At 36.9% G+C, this 10,360-nt stretch overlaps 2 protein-coding genes across 2 annotated transcripts in view; both read right to left on the bottom strand.

The window, feature by feature from the left end:
- LOC129422851 (uncharacterized) overlaps positions 1–10,360 on the bottom strand; it is a 469,570-nt gene that overhangs the window by 218,962 nt on the left and 240,248 nt on the right. The gene's annotated exons all lie outside the window — the stretch shown is intronic.
- Positions 1–10,360, bottom strand: part of LOC129422214 (uncharacterized) — a 240,539-nt gene that overhangs the window by 140,785 nt on the left and 89,394 nt on the right. The gene's annotated exons all lie outside the window — the stretch shown is intronic.

The raw sequence follows: 10,360 nt of genomic DNA on the forward strand, positions 1-10,360 counted from the left end.
TGGGTAAGTTACTCAAAAAAAGTAATAAATTACTAGTTACTAATTACATCTTCAATCATGTAATTAGATTAAAATACTCTCTCCAAAAAGTATTATTACTATTAGTTTTTTACTTATTACTAATTACTTCTAAATCCTTTTTAGTACATGATACAAGGATAGGCTTGAAATAGCTCGAAGAAATAATATATAAAATACATCAATTATTCTGGTCCCACTTTAGGGTCCAATTCTCTCTATTAACTATTAACTACTTTTGCCTCAATATATTCCAACTACTGCTTATTAATACTAAAGTTGTTGATTTTAAGTGTTGGTAGAAATAGAAGTACTTATTGACTGTAAATAAAATTGTAAGGAGTAAAAAGTACTTTTTTTCTTAAAAAATTGTAATTAAGTAAAAGTATTGATTTTTAATTGTACTCAAGTACTGTAAAGTGAAAATCCCCAAAAACAATACTTAAAGGAACAGTATGTAAGAAATGTATATCAATTAATTAAAATGGCCCTGATATGTCACTAGACATTAAGAAATCATTTTCATTTCAAATACTTATATCACTCACAACAGTGGTCTGGCCAGGATATTGTCATTTAAAAAGTGGAGTTGCAGCCCTCAACTGATGTTTATGGTGTCATGTTGTGTATTGGCCACCAGTTGTGTGATTGCAGTACCAGTTTTAGCGACAAGTTTTGTGATTGCAATACCAGTTTTGGCCACATTCCTACATACTGTTCCTTTAAGTACAGTAATCAAGTAAAATTACTCAAGTACTTTACACCTCTGGCCGTTCACCGTATCCTCTCGGCAAGTACTTCTGAAATTTGCCGCTGTCTCAGTGCAGCTGCTCTGCCCTTCAGTGTCTGATCTTTAAACATGAAATATTCCCTTTGGATATACACTATATTGTCCAAAGTTTTGGGACACCCCTCCAAATCATTGAATTCAGGTGTTCCAGTCAGATCTAGTGAAAGGAACTCTTAATGCTTCATCATACCAAGACATTTTGGACAATTTCATGCTCCAACTTTGTGGGAACAGTTTAGGGATGGCTCCTTCCTGTACCAACATGAGTGTGCACCAGTGCACAAAGCAAAGAGCGGGACGTGTCTGGCGGAAGTGGCACAAATGGCCACCCTATGTATAGTATATTGATCACAATCATCAGAGACCAAACAGTCAAATGTAGTTTTAACAACCGGCATCTCTACCTATCTAAAACTACAAGACTTTTAGCCTCTTTATGACATATAATGCATGTGTTTGTGTATAATCTCCATTTTTTTGTGATCCAGAAGAACAGACTAAATGTTGAATTGAAATAAAAAAGGGAAAATTGTGTTGTTTTATTGTCTCTTCAAGTAAAAACACTTAGTGACCCCATGATGACCAAACTACCTGCTGTTTTTAACATATCTAATAGTCAACATTGACATGTGAACCCATTTAAAGCACTAGTAATCCAGATTTGATCATCTGAAAAAGTGTGTATCTGGATCAGGGTGATCCAGTCAAATTTTGCTTTGAAAAACCATGACAAAAGTGAGATATAAAATGTATTTAGTTGTATTGGTAGGAAATTATTCGAATATTTGTGTATGTGTGTATTTGGTTAATGTGGTTTTATTTATTAATGTTTTGTATAATCGAGAAGGAATCCATGAGTAAGGCAGTAGACTTATTATCAGATCCACGCTCCGGAGCAGAGGGGGCGGTAATGCGCCTATAAACTGGATGCCAACCGCTGTTAAAAGAGAAGAAGAAAAGACAAGACGAGGGAAATTTATGAGGAGAAAAGACGTGATTTTCGCATTTCTTGGAGGATTTAAAAACGAAAATCTTGCCTGCAATCAGAAGTACTGCCCGCATTTTTACCGCGAGGAGGTGACTCGTTATTACTTCGGACTGTTTCATGTAAGTTTGGAGAATAGGGGGTACACAAATGTTTGTGATTTAAATAGGATGAGGCTTGTAAAATGCAGGTGTAAAGTACTAAGTACTGTTGCTTTTAAAATGACATTTACAAGGATCTACTTTGTGTTTTTTTTTTACTTTACTACATTATAACATTATACTTTTAAATCCACTACATATTCATACACTTTGATATAGTACAGTTACTAGAGTAGTAAGTAAAAGTGCTTCATCATTACTTTACATTTCTGGTAAAATTTTAAACTATTTTGATAAGTTAAAGTTTAAATCAGACGAAACAAATCATGATTCAATAGATCCTGCTAGAATACATTTTCTGAATTTTTTATATGACTTGGTGGCTTTCATTGACTGTATGTCTGTTCCTTTCGTGTTCACACAGATGTTAGAACAAGTTTTGACATCCAGAATGTGTCACGTTATAATTCATGACTAAAACAACTTCAATTTGATGACACTTAATGACAAGTTTGATGAAACATCAATACATTGTCTTTTTTTGGTGTCTTATTAAGATTTTTCACATGTTCAGATTCTCTTGAGATACAGATAAAGATAGCAGATTAATATTTTAAGAGTTGTGTTCAAAAACGCAATAAATCCATTTTGACTAATTTCGGTACCAAGAAAGTGACAAGATGAAAACCACTATTTTCTGTTACAAACTTTCACATAGCATTTTTAGGTGATAAAAACAGAAAAAATTCAAATCCATAACTTGATTTTAAAAGATTTATTATAAAAACAAATTATTTTTTCCACAAAACGCAATAAATCCATGACAAGTTTTTTTCAAAATGCTATACATTTATTGAATCAATATATAAATGTGCATTCATCTTTGCCATGTTATATTCATTTAGTTGAACAGTGGTATACGCTGATTAAAAAATAAACATTAATGGCCAAAACACTTACTTTGTCATATAGTCATTGCTGCGGTTATATTTGTGATGTTGTTGTTTAACATTTTTCAGCTGTAAAATGTTTTGGTCCTGCTGGATTTTTGTTGACTTTGAGTAAAGTTATGCAAAGTTTTTCATAAGATCCTCTGGGGTCAATGTATGAGCATGAGAGAAGCTTCATGCTGTCGGGAGAACAAGCAACCGTCTTCTAGGTGCCTTCTGCGTAAATTATTCGATTTTGAAGGCTTACATTTCTTTCCCATCACAGAAAACCACCACAGGCTTATCAATGCCATCAAAGTATTATTTTGTTTTTGTTTGTAGGGCTGGGTTTCAATTCCGATTCTCAAGATCTTGAATCAATTATCATTATTCGATTCGATCCGATCTGATCCGATCTTCGAGATTTAGATAAATGTTTTTGAAAAAAGCCCGAAATGGTGCCAGATAGGGGTGGGCGGAATGACCAAAAATTCCAAGGAATGAGTCATTTTATTTCACGGTATATTTCATGGTATATGTTTTTCAGTTTATATTGTTTTTGGATTATAAAAATGTGCAGTTATTTGCCACTCACTATAGCTTTTAACTGCTCACCACAGTTTTAAAATATGGACAATTTGAAGTTGATAATGTTAAAGTGAAAATGCCCAGATGATAACAACAGATTAAGTCTTGATAGACAGAATCTTGAGTTATTAGTTTTATAGACTATTGAAGCTATAGTATGCATTGTGTTTTGTATTTATGCATACATTACATTAAAAATAGGCAATATGTCAAATGATCAGGTATAAATATATGCACAAACCTACAGACAGGATAAATACCTGTATATGAGAGAAGCTCTAGATATTATAAATGTGACAGGTGCTATGATGTGATGAAGTCTGTTTTAAGGTCTTGACGCTCTTTACTTTCTATTAGACCTTAACATTTGAGTGTCTTTCTCGTCTTTCTGATCAAAGATATTTGTACTATAAGCAAATTAGGCGTCAAACTACATCGCTCCAGCAGCGCACGTGTCACTGATATAAACGCGAGTTTTGTCTCAGCTTGCTTAAGGTTCAGAAAACTTTACAACTATTAGCATTATGTGCGAGAAGAACTCTTTACGTTATGGATCGATCTTTAGAAATTAACATGAAAATCGATTCAGAATCGATTTTTTTCAACACAGCCCTATTTGTTTGTTGATCACGAAGTGCAAAGTAGATGAGGAAAACTAAGATTCCGTGTACTCAACGCGCCGCCATTGTTTGTTTACATTGCGTGGAATGGTGCGCTGTAATTTGTGGAGCGGATTTATTGCATTCACAATTGTTAATTGCAGGGCTCAAAATTTACTTTTTTATTTGGTAGCACTGGTGCTCCCAACTTTAAAGAGTTAGGAGCACCAGCAAAAATTTAGGCGCACCCATCCAAAAATTTAAAAGCACCTCAACTACAATGTATATGTTAATAGATTTATTTTATTAGAAATAAAACACCACCACTGGGCTTTACACATCCTATGGCCAGCATTTAAAATTTGGTCTTTTATTTTACTTTTTTTTTGCTGCATTGATTTCTAAAATAATACCCAAATGCTGTTGAAATAGTAGCAGCAATAAAAATTTAACAATTACAGGTAACATGATTAAGATTACAATAGAAAACCTAGCAAACATGTAAAACACTGATTAATTGTGACATTACAAAAGTGACCTTAATATAGAAGGCTAATATATATTGGTATTGATAACTGCATACCAGTATGCTATTACTACTAAATAGTAGGGATGGGACGGTTAGAAAATTTCATATCATGATTATAGTGACCAAATTTATCACGGTTATCAATATTATCATGGTTTTCTTAAATTGAGATGGAAATGTTCAAAAAGAACTGATACAACTGAAAACATTTTAACAAGTTTTATTTTTGAAAATCAGCAAACAACAAATGCAATTCAATTCAATTTTATTTATATAGCGCTTTTCACAATACTCAATTGTTTCAAAGCAGCTTTACATTAATAGAAGCAGTAAAAGCACAGAAAAACGACAGATAGCACAACATAATACACAATAGCATAAGCAGTCAAATTTGCTGCGGCTATGACGCGACATTATGAGCGAGCGTATTACTAATGTAACGTCTAGGAGAAGAAGTTAAGTTAAGCCCAAGCAGGCTTAACAATTAGCAGCTATATGCACTTTTTAAAGCATAAACATTAAATCAGGGGTGTCCAGCCTTTTTTGTGTGACAATCTACTTTTAAAATGATAAAGCTGACAAGACCTATCTGCTAAAAAAACATTTTTTAATAACACTTTAAATGTGTGTTAGGAGGACTATCTCTACGTTGAATTTAGGGCTGTCACCATTACTCCATTCTTTTTGAGGAGTTAAAAAAATCCTTGAGTACATGCCGAGTACTCCTTATAGCGGAATAGCGGAGATGCGGTTTTGATGAAATAAACCAGAAAATGACAACATTATCAGAAGCATCTCTCTCTCGTTCGTTTGGTCGATCGATCGCGCGCACATACACCGTACGTGTGGATCGACTCCGCAACAGCGGGCAGGCATACGATTTATAAAAACACACTTGAGAAGAAATGCGCTGCAACTCAAAAAGACTTCTAAGACCATAATGCCAATTTGGCGCTTTGTTTTCCGAAGCTCGTGGAGGCGTGGAGCAGCATACACAGTTATTAACTTATATGCGATCTCGGCATTGCATTTGCGATCGACTGGTTGTATGGACACCCCTGCATTAAATGAACATTAACATGGAGCCCTAAGACGTATGAACCTGTTTTAATAAACAGTAGCTTAAATAAGAACAAGAATCAAATGCACACATAAGCAACGCATTAAAAAACAGTGCACCTGTTACTGCCTTCCGCCACGCCTTCTCGCGCAAAAATGTTGGATGCGCGTGCCTGCGTCAAGCTGATTCTGGCTACTCATCCCTACTAAATAGGCAATGTTTTTAAAAAATACAACGAAAACATACCATCAGCATTGTCGTGTTCCACATCAACATGAACCACAAGGATGTTTTTCGGATGTCCATTCACCAGTGCATGCGCACATACACTATCAAACACTCTTTGACAGACAGGTTGGTGTCTCCATCAATAATGAACACATTTGTCACGACACTTCTTGTGTTTTTGGCACTTTCACCATGTTTAAGCAAGGTCTGGCGGTTAAAATGTTTTGATTCCGCCACCAACGGCGTTTTACAGGATTTACAGTAAACACAGTAAGTTACATTGAGCCATTTTCATAGCAGAGACACTCGAAATCTTTAAGCCACTCTCTCAGTCCTATTTTCCGGTGGCGGAGTCGCTTTTGAATCCAGATCGTCGCCATTAATTACAGTAGTAACAATGGCTGTAATCGGCCTCGTTCTCGTCATGCTCGCGTTTCGTCTTCTTTTCACATTTTTGCGCTTCACGTACCAACGTAGCACGTAGGGGTGGCACGGTTCACAAAACCCTCGGTTCGTATCACAGTTCTATGGTCACGGTTCTCGGTTCAGTACGGTTCTTGTTGTTATTTTTTTAACACTCCAGAAATGTATTATCTTATTAATGTATTAATTATCCATAATTTAGGATACAGTATTAAAAAAAGTTATAGCATGTAATCATGCACAAACTGAATTTGACTTTAAGCACATTATTGGGAACATCCCTGAGGAAAGCCAGGCGAGATTTTGACACGGTAAGAGGGAAGACATTGATGATTTCAACATGCTTTTCATTTATTTGGCAAAAAAGAGAATGTGTATTGCCATCTACATAAACTTTCTGTGCATTTTTAGCACACAAAGATAACTTGCATTTATCAAAATGCCAAATTCAGTGTAGCTTTAAGATTTATCACTGAGAGGCTGCTTAAATACTGCAGAGAGAATATGTGAACGAGAGAGAAACATAACGTTTACACCTGTAATATTTAAATTCGTCTCTTTTGTCCACTTTTGACCATTTCTGTCCTGATTACTTTAAGGGGCAGTTTATGAAATAAGATCGCACAACTTTCACACGCTAGCAAAATGAAACTACGCGGAAATCAGCCGCTTTCGTTTTATCAACGAAAGGCTAAAATAGCGCTGAATTAGGGCTGGGCGATATGGCAAAAATGTGATCTCGAAATAAAAAATCCATATTGACCGATAACGATATACGATTTCGATATAAGATGCTAATGCTTCCAGCTTTAAGAGAGTATGCCAACAATAACTTAAGCCACAAAAAAAGAGGGTTCATTAAATAAATGTTTTTAGACAGCCAAACCACTTCCATATAACAGAATTTGTGCTACCTTTTTTGTCCACAATTTCATCATCTTTGGATAATTATGTATTACACATAGGCCGATGTATTTTGGCTGTCACTACAACAATGCTGGTGACAAGCAACCAAATCTTTAATTTTTCCACTTAATCATAAGACTATATTCATCTTGTTTTACTATTCAGGCATCTGTATTAAATGTAAATATTAGTTATGAAATTGTCTGTCAACATGATTTAACAATGGCAATAAATACACATAATACACTGCACAGTCCTCACTTTATGAATTAAATGTGTGCAAAATGTATTCAGTTAATACTAATAGTAGTGAGGAGTTTTCATTTATTGTTTGTAATGAACATTTCTGAGACAGAAAGCAGCAGGCTACTGTAACTTTAAGACCCAAGACAGCTTTAAGATTCAATATACTGATAAACATACAGCTGTTTATAAAAATAAGCCAGCAGCTAGCGGTTTTCTTCCGCGCTGAAAGCCGCCGCACGTTTTCTGCGGCGTTTTCAGCCGCGTTTAAAAGTTTTGGTGTGCACAACCCCACAGTATAGTATATTCACTGCAGCGGTGGATCGGCTACTTTTCTTTATCTTTTCTAAATTTGTAAATGTCCTGTACTTTCAAAGCGGTGCAGACATGTGTGCGTGCAAGATGGACGCGAGAAGAAAGTACTGTACCTTTTCCGTCTGCTATAATCCAGGCTTTAATGCAACCTGCTTGTGCTTTAATAAGGCGCTTGTCGTTGTTTGCGATCCATGACGAGAAACGGACGACAACATTACACAAAAGTACTGATCAATCCGTATTGAGTAAAAATGTCCGGAGCTTATCATCGTTATCGATTTAAATTTCATCGCGATTCGAGGTGATATTGTTTATCGGCACAGCCCTAAGCTGAATACGAAAAGACGTAAAACAGTGTTCATTACCTCAGATAAGATAAATGGTCAGAGAGAAGGCTGTCGCGTGTGGCTGTATATATTGTTTTATTTCCGCTGTCATCATGATGCTGGCGCATCCTCCAACTGCGGGCAGACTTCTTTTTCTCTCCCTACACGTAACGTAACATGACCGGCAGCACTCACTCTCCACACCAGTCACCTCTTCTTTCGCGCTATTCGCGAAAGGGGAACACGCTATCTGAGGTCACATACAGGGCATGAGGCTACATACATTGCGCATGCCATGAACCGTTGAACCGTACGACACACACGCGCTCCGAACCGAGACAAGCGAACCGAACGGTTCGGATTTTTCCATGAACCGTGCCACCTCTAGTAGCACGGCAACAAGGAATGATTGACACTCATATTAGCCAATCTGCGGCCTTCATTAAGCGCAAGAACTTAATGGTGAAATTTGATTGGTTATGTAATGTTGGAGAGAGCACTGAACCTGGGACAGCAACACACAGCATCACGATCGAAATCAATGTCGCACCACAACAAAATGGGCAGTCGCACAAATGCTCCCAAATATATTTTAAGGTCGCAATTTCGAGCCCTGTAATTGTTTCAAAGCAGCTTTACATTAATAGATGTAGGAAAAGCATAGAAAAGCGAGCGTAGTAATAATGTAACATATACAGTAGAGTAGTAAGTTAAGCCAAAGGTGGCGGACTCTCCAGGTGATGAAAAAAAACCCTAGGAGAAAAACCCTCCTGGCTAGTCCAGAGGGAAAACTCCTAGGAGGGGAAAAACCCTTGAGAGAGATGCATATATGACCACCGGTGGTCACTGGTCAGGCATTGGCTGGGCATCTCGTTGAAGGATGGTCAGTAGATCAGTGGTGTGATGACCTTCACAGCAGCAAGAACTGGGTCTGTTTGTCTCATTGTCCTCAGGGTTGAGAACGAGACAGGGAGAGAGAAACAGAATCCTATTACCGTAGGAGCCGTTCACATGTAATGCAAGTGTCATACATTATAGTGGTAATGTAGACCACAACACCAACTTAACGTAGATAAATTATGTCTACATTTGTTCTAAGCTAAGTCAACAACGTATTTGAACGTTATCTTAAACATCTCTAACGTAACGTTAGCCTAACATTAGAAAACGTTAACGTTAGCTTCTACACGCGTTGTACATCATGTCAGCTTCATTAACATAAAAAACCGAGATAACAAATGTTATTTGTAATGGCTGTGTTGTGCTGAATGATACATGTAAATACTGTAGCGCCAAACTAATGGAGAGGTACTCTTGGTAAAGATAGTAAAAAGGCTTGTCTTGGATGTTTAATTTGATCATGATGGCAACGAGATGCAGTTTAATGTGTTTACACTGTGACCTGTACATTTTGGCCTTGAGGTGAAGCTTTTCATTGACTTTCTCAACAATAAAATTATTAATATAACCCTGCAAAGCATAGTTAAGGCAATGTTGGTGACTTTCAGATGATATATAGTCTTTCTGTCTCCAAAAATCATCAATTGCCTCCTGTGAAATGTCTCCTACTATGACAGCTGCCATAGCACCCGTCATCGAATGTTGATTGTTTGTCTGAGTGAGTAAAGGGGGCATGTCTTAGCCATAGGTCAATTAAAAATGGCGTACTCCACGTCTTTTAATACGATTATACATACTGCGATTATGAGCTTAGTTGCATTATTTTTATCAAAGTATTGCGTTTACATGAGGTAAAGTATAATTCCAGTATACGCGACAGATCAAGCAATATGATTGGCATGTGAGAGGGCTCTCCCACCTAACAACAACTGGTTTCCATAATGTTCTAGAAACGTTCATATTTTGTTGAAAGCGGGCATTTATTGCGCTTCCTTGGTAGCTTTATCAAGGTGCCTTACCATCGGCAAGAGCGTGAATTAAAGCTCTGTAATCCGATTGGTTGTCGCTGAACCGTGTCATATTTCATTACCATGAAGTTGAGCTGATTTCAACTCTCCTCGACGCTCACACCCTACGTAACGCGCCGCGCTGACGCTCGACGCCGGCTCTCCTTAAAAATAAATTACTTCCGGCTACTTTGACGCCCTCACCCGTGGCGGTGTGAAGGCACAGTTAGTAAAGGCCATCCATTATAAACGTTTTTTTTTTGTTATATTATATAACCTACAGGGAATATTCTGGGAGGGTTCACTTTAGGTTATAAAATGAAACCTAAAAATAACCTACAGGGAACGTTCTGAAAGGAGGGGGAAACCGAAGCGCTTGCTCAAGGATTGGGGTGATATTCATTTTTAGCGTT

The sequence above is a fragment of the Misgurnus anguillicaudatus genome, chromosome 19 (genome assembly GCF_027580225.2).
Source record: "Misgurnus anguillicaudatus chromosome 19, ASM2758022v2, whole genome shotgun sequence".
NCBI classification, from domain to species: Eukaryota; Metazoa; Chordata; class Actinopteri; order Cypriniformes; family Cobitidae; genus Misgurnus; species Misgurnus anguillicaudatus.